Raw genomic sequence first — 19,194 nt, forward strand, 5'->3', positions numbered from 1 at the left:
TGACATTATGATCTCTACAGAGATGATGTGACAGGTTTCACAAAGTAAATGGACCAAGTGGGGTCAGGCTGCTAGGGGGACCATATATATCTGGATTGAAAGGGCATGAAGGCACAGAGAGAACTGTGAGTCTGCTGAAGGGTCGGTTCAATAGATAGGTATTGGTAGCATATGTGGGTTTGCGGTTAACTGTTACATTTGAGAGAGGACATGGCAGCTAAGGCTTGGGACCAACTAGCGTAGAGGGCTCAAATGTGATCTGTGGACACGTCAGTCTTTGCAACAGCAGGAAGTTTGGGGTGGGTGATCAGCAGATAGAGTGCAAGAGATTAGTCAGTCTAAGGACTTGGGCCTAACTTCAGTACTGCTAAATTTGTAGCTTAAGAGTAGTGTTACCCACAGGAGCATGCACAAATGTAGTAGACTAGAGGTGGTTCTCATGAGCTCCCGCTGAGTACTGTGGTGATGGTCATCCTGGTTCTGTAAAACGCTAGTCCTTGGAAGTATTGCCTAAATGGGGAAACAAGGGGTATGCTCGAAGAAGGCTGGCAGTGGTGAGTTTGCATATGACAATTGTACTATAGAATTCTTAGGCAACTGTACATGTCATTACCCCTGGCATAATACTCTACCTTATTTGGGGCATCCTAACCCGTAATAAACAACAAATGGCCTGTCCCTCCTGACACATTTATAAATTTTTATACACACGAAATGTAGTGGTAAACAATTTCTACTCCCACAAGCCCACCAATTTTGGGCTATTCATAACTGTATATGTGTCAGAAATTATTAAGGTACACACAGGTTCAAATAAAATTGTCACACTACCAACACTCACCAAAATTTCAGTGGAAAAAATGTGACAACAAGAGTGAGCCCCTCACGGAAGTACCGCCAATGGGGTTATCTGGCTATCAATTGCCAGGGTACCCATTTATCATCATCGGTGACTCACTCTTGAATAAGTGGAAAGGAAAAACAAACACAAGAAAAAGACACTAACATAAAACAGTGTTTTTACTTAACATCAGCCCCACGATCTGCTGAATGTTCTTACCATAGCCAGGTAACGTAAACCCTTGCTATTGCAGTGTACACATACACCAACCCCTAGTGAGAAATTAAAACGTGTATCTCACACAGTTAAAATTGAAGGATTCACTGGCCACTATGGATTTATTCTGGGCTGTGAATACTTCAAATTAAAACTATTCACACCAAGCAAAATCTTGTGTGAATCAGTGTCGCCAACATGTTTCGTTGCTATTAATTTACGCAACTTCTTCAGGGCAAACAGGGGTTATCCACTTTACTTTCCACTCTTTGGTAAACCACACCTGTGATGGTAAAGGACAACAAAGCACAGTGGGCTACGTGATCATTCAGGACACGGATGCAACAGTTGAGTGGGGTAGCAGGTACGCGTGAGAGACGCTAACCCCAGGTAATTATGTGACAGATGTCTTGTGTGCCATAGCAGTGTACTATAATTCAATCTAGCCATTTGGTACTTGAGGGTCTTGAACCCTTGGCTCATTTTAATGCACTTTGTGCTTTGTTGTCCTTTACCATCACAGGTGTGGTTTACCAAAGAGTGGAAAGTGAAGTGGATAACCCCTGTTTGCCCTGAAGAAGTTGCGTAAATTAATAGCAACGAAATATGTTGGCGACACTGATTCACACAAGATTTTGCTTGGTGTGAATCGTTTTAATTTGAGGTATTCACAGCCGAGAATAAATCCATAGTGGCCAGTGAATCCTTCAATTTTAACTTTGTGAGATACACATTTTCATTTCTCACTAGGGTTTGGTGTATGTGTACACTGCAATAGCAAGGGTTTACGTTACCTGGCTATGGTAAGAACATTCAGCAGATCGTGGGGCTGATGTTAAGTAAAAGCACTGTTTTATGTTGGTGTCTTTTTCTTGTGTTTGTTTTTCCTTTCCACTTATTCAAGAGTCACCGATGATGATAAATCAGTACACTGGCAATTGATAGCCAGATAACCCCATTGGCGGTTCTTCCGTGAGGGGCTCACTCTTGTTGTCACATTTTTTTCCACTGAAATTTTGGTGGGTGTTGGTAGTGTGACAATTTTATTTGAACCTGTGTGTACCTTAATAATTTCTGACACATATACAGTTATGAATAGCCCAAAATTGGTGGGCTTGTGGGAATAGAAATTGTTTACCACTACATTTCGTGTATATAAAAATGTATAAATGTGTCAGGAGGGACAGGCCATTTGTTGTTTATTATAGGTTTGAGTGAGGGGCGGCCTGTTCCCTCTTTCACCCCCTTGAGGCTCCAATTAATTTGATAGCATCCTAACCCGTAACCAACATGACCCAGAATATAGTCAAATATCATATGTTTATTGTATCAAAAAGCAATTGATAAATATATTCATATTAGTCTATGCACAAATTATATTTTATACTTCTCAAAAACATGCCATCCAATCTAATGGTCATATTGATCTCAATCATACAGTCATGCATCCTCATTCATTCTTCGATGTTGAGCAATGAGACACCTCAAATTGATATCTTAATATTCATACATAGTAATAACATACTTTTCTGCATTTAACAATGTTCAAAACTTGAAGGACTGATATCCAATAGCAAGAGATTTCTTGTGTATAATATATTGGCGTTTTTCTATTCTGAACAATATTATGATTATGAGGACTATAAAGTTCATTAATTTTTATCTATCATGGCAGTATGGTCCAATCTCCAGATTGAAGGGACTGTGTAATTCATTCATTTGTATCTATCATGGCTGTATGGTCCAGTCTCCTACACGAGTTTCAGCTAAAATGCCTTTATCAGGAAGCCATGTATTTGGATAAACGATCCAATGATCATACAGGATACTATTCTGCTCCATTTCTAGTGCGGGGGCAGGAGGGGTCCTGAAAGTTTTTCCAGAAAGGGTAATACGGTCTGCTGGTACAGAGAAATATCCTGCATATATTTCCTCGCTTGAAACAGCCTTGATCATCTAGTTCTGCTGCCCGACGTATATGGATACTATGGTTCGGGCCAGCCTGACAAACGTACAATGGGTGCGTCTCCATGAAGGAATGGCCTCTGGTTGCCTATCCTTAATTTCAAGTGCTTGCATATGACAGCCAAAGGTCCTGTCTCCGTTGGTCAGCAAATAGAGGAAAGTCCCTTTTTCTGACGTTACTTGACATATCTTGCTTGGTGGAAATGCCTGTTCCTGCAAGAAGGCACAGACTCTCTTCTTTCGCTGAGATATATGGGTTTGATTACTAGGTTTACTGATAAAAAACTGTAATGTGCGATGAGAAATCGTTATGTGTATATGTAGAGGGCGATTCAGAAAAGGGGGTGGTGATGAAAAGAGTGTCTGAATTAAGCAGACCACTCTTACCCAGTCCAAAGATCAGGGCTTGATCCATCACCGTTATTTAGCTCACTGCACCATCCCAGCTCAGAACCTGGCTATATGCAAATCAGTCTGTCCCTGGCCCAGTGCATCATGGGAACAGGGCAGACTAAACTACCAAGCCAATCCTTCACCAGAAAGGAGACAAGCTACCGGGGACCGGTTTCTGGCATTTCAGCCGTCGTCGGCCCGGCTTGCTTGAATCCTGATGGTGCAGTGATCAAGGGACTCATGTCTGAGTATACCCTGCCACACCTATAGTGGCCAAAAACGATTCAGAAAAGGGGGTGGTGATGAACAGAGTGTCTGAATTAAGCAGACCACTCTTACCCAGTCCAAAGATCAGGGCTTGATCCATCACCGTTATTTAGCTCACTGCACCATCCCAGCTCAGAACCTGGCTATATGCAAATCAGTCTGTCCCTGGCCCAGTGCATCATGGGAACAGGGCAGACTATTCTGCTTAATTCAGAAACTCTGTCCATCACCACCCCTTGTTGTTAAATATTTTGTCCACTCTAAGCGTGGAAGGGTATACTCAGATGTGAGTCCCTTGCTCATTGCACCATCAGGATTCAAGCAAGCCGGGCCGACGACGGCTGAAATGCCAGAAACCGGTCCCCGGAAGCTTGTTTCCTTCCCAGTGTAAGAATCGGCTTGGTAGTTTGGTTTGCCCTATTCCCATCATGCACTGGGACAGGAACAGACTAATTTGCATATAGCCAGGTTCTGAGCTGGGATGGTGCAGTGAGCTAAAAAACGGTGTTGGATCTAGCCCTGATCTCTTGACTGGGTGAGAGTATTCTGCTTAATTCAGAAACTCTGTCCATCACCACCCCTTGTTGTTAAATATTTTGTCCACCCTAAGCGTGGAAGGGTATACTCAGATGTGAGTCCCTTGCTCATTGCACCATCAGGATTCAAGCAAGCCGGGCCGACGACGGCTGAAATGCCAGAAACCGGTCCCCGGAAGCTGGTTTCCTTCCCAGTGTAAGAATTGGCTTGGTAGTTTGGTTTGCCCTGTTCCCATCATGCACTGGGACAGGAACAGACTAATTTGCATATAGCCAGGTTCTGAGCTGGGATGGTGCAGTGAGCTAAAAAACGGTGTTAGATCTAGCCCTGATCTCTTGACTGGGTGAGAGTATTCTGCTTAATTCAGAAACTCTGTCCATCACCACCCCTTGTTGTTAAATATATGTAGAGGGCAGCACCCTGACAAATGTCAAGCAGGACAAGCAGATAGACTTTCATTCTGTACATAAAAAGGCACCCAAACCAGGATCCTTGATAGATCAATAATTCAAATAAACTGACTGCTCCCACAGAGTTTAAAATCCACAGCGTAAATGGAAACACTGTGAAAGAGGGGAAGAAAAGTGGCAAAACGGTACAATAATTTTCATGAAAACATTTCCTGGACCATAAAACATCCATACAAGCCATCTGCATTTGAGCATGTGTTGATCACATGCTCAATGTGTCCTACCAACCTGATCCCGAAACTACTACTATCTTACAGATCTGGCACACCTACCAAATGTACACAATCGTGTCTTCATTTCCTGCTCCATCTCTCTACTGAATCCAAATTCATAATCAATTTAGAAGACTTTAACTAATGGTTAACAATGAACGCGATCATTACGCTATATTACTCCTTAGCTCCCAGAAGAGCTTTGTCAATCAGGTCAGGCAGTTTAATTTAAATCCATGTAAAAATCTGACTATGTGTTCTTATTGATAACACTTGAAGTACTTTAATTAAGGGTATGACATCTGGGCAGGTCTTGACCCGATAAAATCTTAGTCCATGAATGGCGTAGACCCAAGAGCATGGAGGTAGTGGTACAAGTGAATCCAGGCACTCAATCAGGGGTCTTGAGAGTGACGGAAGAGGTACAGACCCTAGTGAGTGAATGTGTTCAAAGACATTAACAGAACCTCTGGGAGCCTCAAAGGGCTATAACCAGAGGTATGCTGAGTGTGGGGCAGTAGACAATCATGAATATATTCTCTGGTTTCCCTACTAGGTAACTGGAGAGGAAAAGCTGTCAGATCCTCACTTTCCCTCTTACCAAATTTCCCTTCCCATTTTCCACAAGGGTGAGCTGCACTAAAAGGTGGCAGAATGCCTAAGTGCTTTCTGTGGTCATGAGTGATAGGGCAGAAAAGAAAATGGGAGCTGAAGAATCAAGCTGGATAAGGCCCCACCTCGGGGCACTCACGCCCATGTTATGTAACCACCAGTATCTCAGAAGCACATGCAGATTTATAGACAATTGGGTAAAGTGCACTGATGGTAATAAAAACAAGACCTCTCCAGAATAAGGTATCTTTGATATGGACTGTTATAATACCCTGAAGAGAAAACACTAAAACATCCTAGAAATAAAACACGCCCTCAACAATAGTTGGCCTTCCTGAATAGGCATAAGAAAGCCATGAGATGCTTGCAGGAATCTCAGGTAGGGGATTTTAAAAACCCCTAAGAGAAACTGAGATTCTAAATTAGCCATACGACGAATAGAATGCAAGTTTGTGCCACACCTGCATCACCTCCTTTGCGCCCCCCCCCCCCATTGACTAGTGATATACATAAGGTAGTCAGAGAAGAGGATTTGGTAGATAGTCTGAGGTTTTCAATTCTGGCGGGAGATGCCAGAGGCTCCCATTGATTGCCCCTAGAAGTGGTGCATTGACAGTTGATAAACAGGTCAATGGAGTGCAAGCAAGGGCAGCATTATTAGGAGGAGCGCACCCAAGAACAGTGAACGCAGCACCACAATAAACCGCAGCGTGAATGACAATAGTACAGTAAGTGCAAGGGCAAGACATGAGGCTAACACAACAACACTCCATTTAATACCAACACTGACATTTTCTTGATCGGTGCGTCACTGCTCCAAAATGCACGGTTGGGGAAGACGGACATGGTTTGTTTGTGACCAACTGCCAAGCGAAGGGCTCAGGATTTCGAACCTGTGCCACACTACCAAAAACAAGCCTGATCCCTGGGCGAGGGAGATCAATACAACTCTAACACACGCTTTGTGCCCGTCTTGATGCCATTTTTGCCCATTTGACCCTGCTCAGGTCCCTAAAAGGGGGTTGAGTTGCCATTCATATCCTTTGGCCTCCATTAGGTCTTTTGAATATTAGTAGAAAATTCTGAGAAAATCTCTGAACTTCTAGTAAGAATTTGAATCTGTTTTTGAATGCTATAAAACTAATAGAGCTGATTCGAATCAATCATTGCATGTTCTCATTCCTGAAATATTCAGAGATGGGGTGATGCCCAAAGCAAAACAGATACAACAACCAGCTAGGGACGTACATTGATTGCTGCAAGAGATGCTTTGTTGAATGCTATTCTGGTCGGTACTGCTAAAACAGAATGGACTGCAATTAACAATTGTAAACAAAACAAAGGGGAAAGAACTGCTGATTTGATAGATCAATCAACAGTCAATTGAACAATGTGTGTCACTGTCATTCTGGTACTATGAACACTGCCAGAGCTGCTCACGAGGCAGTGGGTGCAGCTTTTGTTCCGGTATTGTTGGCAAATGTCCACGAGCAACATAAAACCATATGCGTGGGTTGGCAAAACAGATATTTGTCTGAAATGTTCACTGTAGGAAATCACTGAATAGTGGTGAATGTACTGGGCTGGAAACTCTATTGCAAAATGAACTTTACTTTGTGTTGCAGTAGTGATGGTGATACCGTATTTTCTCGATAGAATCCTTAATGTAAAGTTTTCGTTTCTTTTAGTTGATTCATTTTTTTCTATCTTTTGGAAACGATATGTAAGAAAGCTTGATTGTAATTTTCGTTAAACATCAAATCAATATTATTTTGATCGGTTGTTGTGGGCCCCTGAAAGGAGTGCAGGCCATAGGCCGGTGCTTACTTTGCCTATGAGGTCATCCGGAACTGGGTCAAGGCCATACCAGTGTCTACGGTCTAATTATGGGACCCCGGCGACACTCCTCTTGTCTGCAGCCCTCGCCCAATACCTCTGCCACATTGAGCGGATGCAGCATCTCTTTCTTCTTTTTCTTTTTGGTTAGTGTAAAGATGAACCAAGCATGTGGATTTAAACAAAGCTTTATTCGTAGCGAAGCGACACACTAGTAGGAACAGCAGCGCTCCGGTCAAAGGCTCACCATATGGATCCACAACTCATCTAACTGTCAACTGTCAACTGTGTAAACTGTCACTGCAGAGCCACTGACGTAACATATGTAAATGGGGTAGGTTGCGCGGCAGGGACGGGGGCATGCAGTGGACAAAGCGCGATAAGGAAACTGTCAACGTAACACATCTCCTTCCTATAGAAAGAAGAAAAACATGAACCAAAATAACACAAAGAGTCCTTGTTCTGACAAGTGGACTTGACAGGCCACTTGTCATGACAACGTGCGACCTGAATCTTCCTTGTCATAGTCATTCATGTTAGGTCTCTAATTGGATCTCTTGTTGTTCGCAGTTCCAAGAATCACTGGTGCAGTTCTTGTGGATAGGGTCCATACCATCCGGGGTGACTACTACAAAGTCCTGCCCTTCCTTCAACTTGGACGATTCTACTTTGTCAAAGGTGTCAGCAGAGTCCTCATATTTCATATACTGGTGCTTCTCCACTGACTCTGCTTGAATTCGTTTAGTTCCCATATCCACTTCTGGGTGTGGACGCTGTAGATGTATTTGTGCTTTTCCTCTTCCGTTCTGTGACTCATCATTGCACACCCATTCATAGCCGTCCATCAAGTTATTGTTCATGAGACTTCTTTTGCCAGCACATTCTTCTTCGCACTGGTCTGTGATATGCGCCAAATAATCCTCTTCCTTAGGATATTCCTTGGGACGGGTCGCTATACCAACGTCTACATCTGTCCTCTTGCTGCACTCAGTACTGGGACCTCCGGTGTTGTTGCTGTCCTTAAGTTCCATCACATTCGTGCGAATTACCTCATGGACACTTCCTTTCCTCTGCATGGACGGTTGAATTGAGCAAGAAGAGTTGCCCGAGTCTTCTGTATCTTTGTACACGTATCCTCTCCTGGACTTTTTGTGCGTTACGCTCATCCCGATATCAACCTTAGGGGGTTGGCATGACAAGTGTTCTTGTGTCTCTTCACTCTTATTCTCTGACTCCCCCAAATACAGCCAGTCATAATAATCCATCTTTTTGTCGCACTCTAGTTCATCTTGACACACAACCTCTTCTTCCCCCATGCATAGTGTTGGTATACTTTGTCCCTTTTCAACCAGTACACTTTCTTCCACTTTTACACCCTTACCTTTCCTGATCTTGCATATTTTGTTTCGTGTTTTCCTTCGTTATTTCTTATATTTGCTTCACTTGTTCTTGCAGCTCTACTTGCTGTTTTTTTCCACGCATCATTGTCTTTAACCTGTGAAGTCTTTTTGCTCAACATCCTGGAATGATAATACTATTCCCTGTCATTCTTTTCCACCCAACACACTGGTTGAGAATTGTTGGGATTTAGGGTAATTTCTAATTTACTTTGCTCCTTCCATCCCAGTACCGAAAGGCCTTTTTTTTAAATGTACACTGTACATCAGGTATTTCTTCCTTGGAAACTCAATTCCATTTCTCTACATCCAAGAAGGTCAATGAATTCACCTGTGTATGTTCTTGGGGTTGCGTTTGCTTCCATTAACTCTTCTCCTAGTTCTCTTGCTAATTTGCTCTTCCACACCTTCTTGCTGACCATTGTGAAATCTGACCCAGAATCAGCGACCATGTCAATGTCCACCCCACCTATGTTGATGACACACACAGGTTTTCTTACTATCTTTTCATCCTCGTCAATGTTATCTTCATCTGTTATGATGAGTACACATAGATTATACTCAGACTCATCCGAAGATTCAGATTTTTCCTCCTCGCTCTCTTCCACATAACTCATCTTCCCCTTAACTCCCCTGTAGCACACCTTCTGAGAATGACCTATCAGTCCACATTGGGTACATTTACTGTTCCTTACAGGACATTCCCAATTATCTGCCAAGTGTTTTTTGCTCCCACATCTGAAGCATCTCAGATCCTTGTACTTCCTAGTTTCATTTTTCGTTTTATTCTCTTCCTCCTTTTTGTTTTTCCATAGTAATTGCTTCTTCCTTCTTCCTCTTAATTTGGCTACTATTCCTGTTTCCTCCTTTTTATTCTCCTCTTCTTTTATAACTGCTTTGGCACAGCGACCTGTTAATTCTTTCCTCTTTACAATTTCAATAACTTCCTTGAGTGGTTTCTCTCCTTTTGCCCATAATGTGTCTTGTATGTCGGGATTAGCCGCGCACATGACAATTTGGTCCCTTATCAGGTCATCATGCATGTTTCCGAATTTGCATGTAAGTGCCAATTTTTTTCAAGCGGATACATAGTCCTCTATACTTTCCTCCATCCCTTGCTTACGCCTATAAAATGTATATCTGTTAACTGCTGCACAAACAGTTGGCTTGTAATAATTGTCCAAGTCTTCCATTGCATTTTTGAACACATCTCCTTCATTTTCACCACGAGTTTTTTTTGTGATGTTGTTGTACACCTTCAGGCCACCTGCCCCTAAACCGTGTAGTAGTATCTTTTTCTTTTCTTCAGCTGGTAGAACCTCATCTGGTTTGTCAAAAGTCGTTATGTAATTGTTGAAGAATTCTTTCCATTCCTCCCATTTTATTTCAGGTTCCTCTTTTCCTTTTATGAATGATTGTGGGGGTGGTAGATTGTATATATTGCCCGTTGCCATTCTGATATTAAAAGAGTTTCCTTTGATATAGTCTCCTAATTTCCTATTTCTCACGTTGTATCTTTCCTTTTTTTTCTCTCTTGGCACTCTCCCAATAAACGCAAAGTTACTTAATATTCTTTATGTTACTTCAACACTCTAGTGCCAATAATATTTACCAAACAAGTTTCATATCTCTTCTCTTTCTAGTTAAGTTAATATTGAACTGCGCGGTGATGAAAAATGCTTCCTAAGCATTGAAATCAAATTTTTCTCACTACTGAAATTGACTAGGACTTCTTCACTCAATATCGCCCCCAGACGTCAGTTTCTTATAAATCTCACTTAACTCAATTAACTTTCTCATTAACGTGACTGACACGGAGACTTCCTCACTCAATATGGCCCCCAGACGTCAATGATGTCATCACGTTACTCGGAAATATGTGCTGGAGCTCTGAGGCGAGTTTTTACCTCACGCGCTACCGCATCTTCTCAATTTCAGTTTTTTTTCACGGTGCAGGGACCCAACTGTATTCCCACGCCGATCACTCTACCTCCACCAGCATTCCCGGCTCACCTCAACTCAATTGTGCAGACGTCAACAATTTGCGCTTCGGGTCTACCTCCGTTACTTTCAAACACTCAAAGTTCAATCTTTTTCTCAAAATTCGTTGACAGCTTAATCTTTTCTCATAAATTATTCTTTTGCGTCCATACCCTTCATCCGATGTCTTGCGCCGCGTTCCTCTTTAACTTGATTAATTCTCAAGTCGTGGGTTCTTCAGTGTGTCGGAGCCCCGTCCTCGTCGCCAATTTTGTAAAGATGAACCAAGCATGTGGATTTAAACAAAGCTTTATTCGTAGCGAAGCGACACACTAGTAGGAACAGCAGCGCTCCGGTCAAAGACTCACCATATGGATCCACAACTCATCTAACTGTCAACTGTCAACTGTGTGAACTGTCACTGCAGAGCCACTGACGTAACATATGTAAATGGGGAAGGTCGCGCGGCAGGGACGGGGGCATGCAGGGGACAAAGCACGATAAGGAAACTGTCAACGTAACAGTTAGCTGCAGTTGTAAGCAGCCCTGCTATATGGCACTTCCTCTCATTTGCAATGGAATATCATTGCCTGTACCCAAACTTATTCCCTGTTGTATCCACAACTGTTAAACACACAAGATGATGGACGGAATGTTGCACATTGGCAAAACATTCACCCCCAGTCACAGATCTGGGTTTAATCCATCGTTATTTTGCTCATCACGCCACCCCAGTTCAGACATGGCCATATGCAAATCAGTCTTGACCCTGAGCCTCATGGGAACAGTCCAGCCCGAAATGCCAAGCCATGCCTTCCCTGGACCGGAATCAAGCATCCTAGGACCGGGTTCTTGTTATCAGCTGTCATCAGCCAAGTATCCACAACTGTTGTCAGAACAATTTTGATTATGGTAATTTACCCAGGTCTTTACAGTTCAAGTTATTGTATACTACCGCGTTATGCGCTCACGTTGTCCTGGATATAAAAAATGTTTTGCTACTTGCACCATGTCCATATAAATCATTTAAAGAAGCGTTAGCTAGGAAAGGAAACGAATTGTTTTGTGCAGAAGCCTTGTGCTACTGATGCTTTTGTAATACCCAGTTCTGTTGCACCAAACCCATACACCATTCTACACTGTACATTGCCAACTACCACGTGGCTTACTGCAATTGTTATGTTCTACTCTTTTTTCTATACATTTTCCTCCTAAAAGTCAGATTTGTTTTGCATTCTCTTTTAGCTGCTCCAGGGGTATGAGGACTGGCGTCCTCTGGGTGTACAGTCACCTTCTATCCTTTCAAGCGCACTAATAAAAGATTTAGACACTTTCGGCCACGTGCATCATTGTTGCCATTTGCGATTCCTAAATTGCGAAAATTAAGGAATCGCAATTTAGAAATCGCAAACGGCAATGCATGAAAAATTCGCATTTAGTTTTGCGATTCGGTATTTTTCCTTAATTGCGATTCACAATTTGCGAATTGCAATTAAGGAAAACCCTTCCCATTGATTCCTATGGGCCAAAAGGCCAATAGGAATGAATGGGATGGCATTCACATTTTGCGAATTTAATTTTGCGAATCGCAAAATGTGAATGCAATTTCAAGGGTGCATGGGGGGTCCAAAGAACCCCTCCCTGCACCCCTGAAATTTAACTTTAAGTGCAATTTACACACACACGACACAGGGATATGGTTGTGTGTAAATTAAAACTTTCAAATATGCAACTAGTGCATGTTTGAAAGTTTTCAGTAAATTAGCATTCATTGATAACTTTATTTCGGTCAATTGACCATAAAAGTGCACATACAATACATCAGCACGATCAATAAAACAATAAATATACATAAAGTGTAAAAACAGCATTAAACTGGAAGTTATCAGGATACAGCGATAAAAGCAATAAATACATCAATTGATTTAATTTAAAAAAGTTTGTCTCCTGCGCCACATGCTTAAAAGATAACGTGAGACCGCAAACACAATCGGGGGATGGGTATCATAGGTTAATATCCTACAAGCCTGTGTAAAGTGCAAAAATCCCAGGTTCCTGAAGATAGGGATCAGCCAACATTTCCTAATGGCCATATAGGCAGGGCAAAACAACAGTACATGGGTTACATTCTCTTTTTTATAGTTACATGCAGGGCAAGCTTCATTGTTAGTTATTGCCCACTTAGATGTGAAAGATCCAATCGGGAGAGTACCATGCCTTAACTGAAGATATCATTTTCGAGCAAATGGGGGTTCAATTGTGTTCAAGAATTCCTCAAATTTGGATTCAAGTTTCACTTGGAGGAATTCAGAAGTTAACCTACCCAATGATGTAGAGCTCGCTAGCATCTGAGCACTCTGCTTGCTTATATGGGAGAGAAGTTCCTTCTTTGATATCCCTGGGCAATAAGTCTCAGGGTTTTCCCACAGATCTGGTAGACCTAGCTCGGTACTGACCGCACGGATGTGCTGTAGCCAGGGGATTTTTTTGTGTGTAAGAAGGGACAGAATCTCAGAGAACTCTGCTCTATATGCGGCCAGTTCAGGAACTGACCACAGCCTCTTCCAGAACATGATTGATCTAGCACTAGTAATCTCTTCTAATGGGACCATGCCCAGATCAAGCCTAAGAGGAATCATAGGTGTACTGGGTGGTAACGCAACTAGGTTTCTCAGAAAAAGCTGCTCTGCCTTTTTGAGATTTGATGTCCGCTTGTGCCCCCAAAGTTCAGCCCCGTATATTGCAGCCACTCTCGCCTGGCGGCAATAGATTTCCAGAGCTGGGGACACCGGCCTAAATGTTGACTCCCTAAGGACTTTACTTATACCCCCGGCAAGCTGGGATAGCTTAAGTGTAGATTTGGCAATCTGGGTGTTCCAATCAAAGTTCTCAGTTAGAGTAACACCCAGATAGACAAATGTTTTTACCCTTTCAAGGGGAGTTCTATGTAAGACTGGGTTTGGACGTACCCGCTTAGGGGGATTAAAAATCATAAACTTGGTTTTTCCCAGATTGATTTCCAGTCCCCGTAGCTCACAGAACTCAACAAAATGATCAAGGGTATTTTGAATACCCGATGATGTTCTAGACAACAACAATGTGTCGTCTGCGAACATCAGAGCGGGCACTCTACCCGTGACTAGTTTAGGGGCATCGTTGTTAACCACACCATTCAAGTGTTCCACAAGGCCGTTAATGTAAAGGCTAAAAAGTGTGGGAGCCAGCACGCACCCTTGGCGAACTCCTTTTTGAACTGGAAACTGGTCTGTGAGTTTGCCATGCCTACCACACCTGACTTGTGCAAAATTATTTATATGTAGCCTAGCTAGTACATTTAGTAGGTATAACGGGAGTCCTAGGTCCGCCAACACCTTCCACAATTTGGTGCGGGGAACCAGATCAAATGCCGCCCGCAGGTCCACAAACACAAGGTAGAGGCTGCCACCCTCCACCTTTGCTGTTTTCCAGTAGAGGACCTGCAGGCGGAATATCTGGTCTAGGGTAGATGTCACGGACCTAAACCCTGCCTGCAGAGTAGAAAGGATCCCTTTATCTTCGATCCATCCAAGGATCCTATCGAGGATAACCCTCCCCATCAGCTTTTGTGAGGTATCAATTAGACTGATGGGTCTATAATTGGAAGGGATAAGCGGGCAGCCCTTTTTTAGAATGGGGACAATTTCTGCTCCTAGCCAAGTAGGGGCGGGTTTTACCCCTGCACAATGCCATTAAATAAAACGACCAGATAGGGAGCCCAAATTTTCGGCTGCCCCCTAAAAAAATCCCCCGGCAGTTTATCCAATCCAGGGGCCTTGTTTGGGAGCAATTTACCTATGGCTGCCTCAATCTCTGTTAGGGTAAAAGGTTCCACCGAAACGTGGGGCGTAGGGGCTTCAGTCAGCCATCCAGAATCCTCAGTCCCATTGACGCCCTGCATTTGCTGAGGTTCTACAGAGCTACGAGGCAAGGCGTCAGGCTCCGAAGTGCCATATAAAGTAGCAAAGTGGCTTTCCCAGATGGAGGGGGCAATATTGGGGGAAAGCGCCTGGGTATGCCCACTAATGCCAGTGGAGACAATGGACCAGAATAGTTTGGAGTCCTTATTCCTGAGTGCCGATCCCAACTCTTGCCACACTGCGGCTTCCCACTCCCTTTTAGCTCACAAATTCGCTTTTTGTAGTTAATGCAATGTATCCTAATGGCCTTGCTATTATTGGTCTTTAATGCTGTAAGCAAAGACTTTTTGGCCTCCCTACAGGAACTATTAAACCATCGAGAAATCTTGGTCCGTGTATTATTTACCCTTCTTACTGGGTGCAAAATATCATTTAGTGAGGCAACCAGTTGGTTATGTATTTGAGTTGCCCTACCCAGATGGCCAGCTTTCCCCATCTCTTCGATGAACAGGATAATGGTTTCATACAGTTCTGCTTGGGCTGAAGACGGCTGGAATGCCAGAAACCGGTCCTCGGAAGCTTGTTTCCGGTCCAGGGAAGCCATGGCTTGGCAGTTCGGGCTGGACTTTTCCCATGAGGCACAGGGTCGGACTGATTTGCATATGGCCATGTCTGAACTGGGGTGGTGTGGAGTGCAAAAAAACGATGGATTTAGGCCCAGATCTCTGTACTGGGGTGAATGTATGATATTGTTCTGCATTCTGTCCATCACCTGTGGTTTTTGCAATTTTCACCCCGAGTGGGATGGGTATGCTCAGACGTGAGTCCCATGCACTTCACACCACTGGATTCAAGCAAGCCGGGCTGAAGACGGCTGGAATGCCAGAAACCGGTCCTCGGAAGCTTGTTTCCGGTCCAGGGAAGGCATGGCTTGGCAGTTCGGGCTGGACTTTTCCCATGAGGCACAGGGTCGGACTGATTTACATATGGCCATGTCTGAACTGGGGTGGTGTGGAGTGCAAAAAAACGATGGATTTAGGCCCAGATCTCTGTACTGGGGTGAATGTATGACATTGTTCTGCATTCTGTCCATCACCTGTGGTTTTTGGAATTTTCACCCCGAGTGGGATGGGTATGCTCAGACGTGAGTCCCATGCACTTCACACCACTGGATTCAAGCAAGCCGGGCTGAAGACGGCTGGAATGCCAGAAACCGGTCCTTGGAAGCTTGTTTCCGGTCCAGGGAAGGCATGGCTTGGCAGTTCGGGCTGGACTGATCCCATGAGGCACAGTGTCAGACTGATTTGCATATGGCCATGTCTGAACTGGGGTGGTGTGGAGTGCAAAAAAACGATGGATTTAGGCCCAGATCTCTGTACTGGGGTGAATGTATGACATTGTTCTGCATTATGTCCATCACCTGTGGTTTTTGCATTTGTCACCCCGAGTGGGATGAGTATGCTCAGAAGTGAGTCCCATGCACTCCACACCACTGGATTCAAGCAAGCCGGACTGAAGACGGCTGGAATGCCAGAAACCGGTCCTCGGAAGCTTGTTTCCAGTCCAGAGAAGGCATGGCTTGGCAGTTCGAGCTGGACTGTTCCCATGAGGCACAGGGTCAGACTGATTTGCATATGTCCATGTCTGAACTGGGGTGGTGTGGAGTGCAAAAAAAACGATGGATTTAGGCCCAGATCTCTGTACTGGGGTGAATGTATGACATTGTTCTGCATTCTGTTCATCACCTGTGGTTTTTTAATTTGTCACCCCGAGTGGGATGGGTATGCTCAGACGTGAGTCCCATGCACTCCACACCACTGGATTCAAGCAAGCCGGGCTGAAGACAGCTGGAGTGCCAGAAACCGGTCCTCTGAAGCTTGTTTCCGATCCAGGGAAGGCATGGCTTGGCAGTTCAGGCTGGACTGCTCCCATGATTAATAAAAGGGGGGGGGGTTTTACCCAAGAAAATCCACAAGGGACCTGGGTGCTATGTAGTGTACAAAATGAGGGTCCCTGTGAACTGCATAATCATTATTCACATTTATTAAAGCAATAGTAATAAGACAATCAACACACTGTAAATTAATCACAATGAGTAAATAATACAATTTATAAATTCTGGTAACAGTGCCCCAAAGGAAAGGAAGTAAAAAAGTGTGATGCTGTGAAAGAAAAAGAAGATGGAGAAATGATAATAGTCGTGACAAATGAGGATATCCAATTTCTTTCAGAAATGAACACAATAAACGTCTTCAGATCCCTGAGCCAAAGAAAGGGTTCATAACATATCCCATTATTTATAAAAATGTCTATATTGACACTGGTATGTAAATATCCAAAGAAATGCGGGTGGTGTCAACTGAGGAAGAAAGGAGGTAGCCGGCGACGTTTCGACCCCATGCTACAGCAGTAGGCGTACTTGTGACCTTACATCAGGGTCTTCATCAGGACAAAGGTGTAAACGGGGTGCACTACAATTTCTGTAGAAATGTAAATATAATATAAGTGAGAGATCCCAATTAAATTAGGGAAAAAACGATAGTGAATATCAAGGACCGTAGTGAACGGTAAAGTAACTGATTCAAAAATTACCATGGTTCGTAGAGGTATATTCATACGGTAGTCAATTGGAGAAATCCACTTTCCATTCGTCAAATCTAGAAAATGAACAATCATTTGCTATTGTATCATAACTTATTTAAGAATTGCGTCTCTCTATCAATGAATGATACTTATCAACGATAAAAACACAAACACACACTCCTGCGTGGACCAGGAGAAACCAAGATTCTATCTTAACCAAGACTTATGCTCATGAATGTCATACTGAGTATGGAAAAATATACAGAGTGCTCTGCACCAAACTATAAGAGGTGCGCCTTAACGCTGGTGTTAAACAGTAAATGACTCTATAATGAATGGTGCTCAAACCGGGAGATACATCGGACCCTGTTGGTGAAAACAAACACACAATGGGGGATTCCCTGTCTCTAATCATCATAGACGTATATCGCAGTAAATTTCATGTGGCATTCGTCATGAGTCAAGATCTAATAGAACTCTTATATGGCAGTCATCAGATAATTGGAAGACATGCCTGTAGGTGAAGCCCAAGAGGCGTCTAATAATCTCGGCGTATTGGCAATCAATGATAAATAAACGTAAACCCCGACCTGCGAAAATTGAGAACAGGGGCTGTGTCGCTCAGGTCTTATTAACTAAAAACATAAAAAATTACCAACGTTATGGCACGATTTGTCACCACGTACCTAATCGGGACACTTGGAATGCGTTGTGTTAGATCGCTCGCATCTGCGGTATCAGCAAACAGGAAAATGACTATCACTATTAAGTAACCCCGGGCCTTAATAAGGGTGATATAATATTCTAAACCGTGTCTCACCTAATACCGGCGTGGGTTTCTACAACACGGGAATGTAGCCTCTCGGTGCTCGCGTTCAAAGCCGAGTGAGCATACTGCCGATATAAAGAACGGACTACCAGTATGATACATCCGGGTCGTTACTAGGGGCAACAGCGAACTAGCCGCAAGATGCTTCCAGGTCGTTTCTAAGGGCAAAGTTTGTATCTATAGCCCCGGTTCCGAGTTATTTATAAAAGCATTAATGAGGTCCGTTCGAACCGATAGAGCGGACTTATTGACACAGCAACATGACCACTTGCAAAATTAACATGAACGAGCAAGAGATCAAAGGTTTATCCTCAAAGTGGATCTAAATGATCGTGTCGTGGTAAATATAGTATTTTAGAGAGCAGCGTTTGACAGGTAATTTGGTATTGTTGATCGTAATTTACAAACATACAGAGGGGGGTTGCCACGCACCTCTCACACAGGAGGGTGAAGTAGCAGTATACGTCGTGTTAAAGAGAGTCTTTTAATTAACAATCATTTGAAAACAAACTTAGAGAATGCTCTTTACGGGCATGAACAGAAATTATTCTAAAGAACAATTTCAGTGTAAACAGGAACACATTACCTAAGGTTGAAAAATCGATAATTAGATCTGAGTCTGGCACAAGACAGTAAAGTGGCAGTACACATCATGTTAGTAAACATTGCCTAGAGAATTGTGAGGTCATTCATTATAGACGTATCAAAATTATTACACGAGGAATTATAAAAAAGAAAATATTAGAGGACGCATTGTTTGATGGATGATTAGGTCTAGTTTTGCAATACAGTGATCCAATTATAAAGATGCACCTCTCAAACATGAGGGTAAACATCTTACAGTTAAATTTTTAACGGCCAAATCTGGCCAACTGTGCATGACTACTTTCAGCCTCATTTAGTCCATTGCGGATGGTATCCAAAGATGTCATCCATTTTGATTCTCTCAAAGTGAGGATATGTGTAATATCGCCCCCTCTGGGTCCCAGGTTAATCTTCTCTAGGACTAACCATTGCAAAGTATCTGGAGTGTGACCTTTCCTGGTGCAATGATCTACCAAGGGGGCCCCCTGTACTCCGCATCTAATCCGGCTGCCATGCTGTAATATGCGGGCCTTAACTTTTTGTTGAGTTTGGCCTACATATGCCAAATCACATGG

The 19,194-nt window shown here is 43.2% G+C and overlaps 1 pseudogene; it reads right to left on the reverse strand.

Moving 5' to 3' along the window:
• Window positions 1-7,885: 7,885 nt before the first annotated feature.
• On the reverse strand, window positions 7,886-8,868 carry LOC147660778 (uncharacterized; annotated as a pseudogene).
• Between the last annotated feature and the right edge of the window lie 10,326 nt (window positions 8,869-19,194).

This window comes from Lissotriton vulgaris, unplaced genomic scaffold, assembly GCF_964263255.1.
Source record: "Lissotriton vulgaris unplaced genomic scaffold, aLisVul1.2 SCAFFOLD_994, whole genome shotgun sequence".
In the NCBI taxonomy this organism is placed as follows: domain Eukaryota; kingdom Metazoa; phylum Chordata; class Amphibia; order Caudata; family Salamandridae; genus Lissotriton; species Lissotriton vulgaris.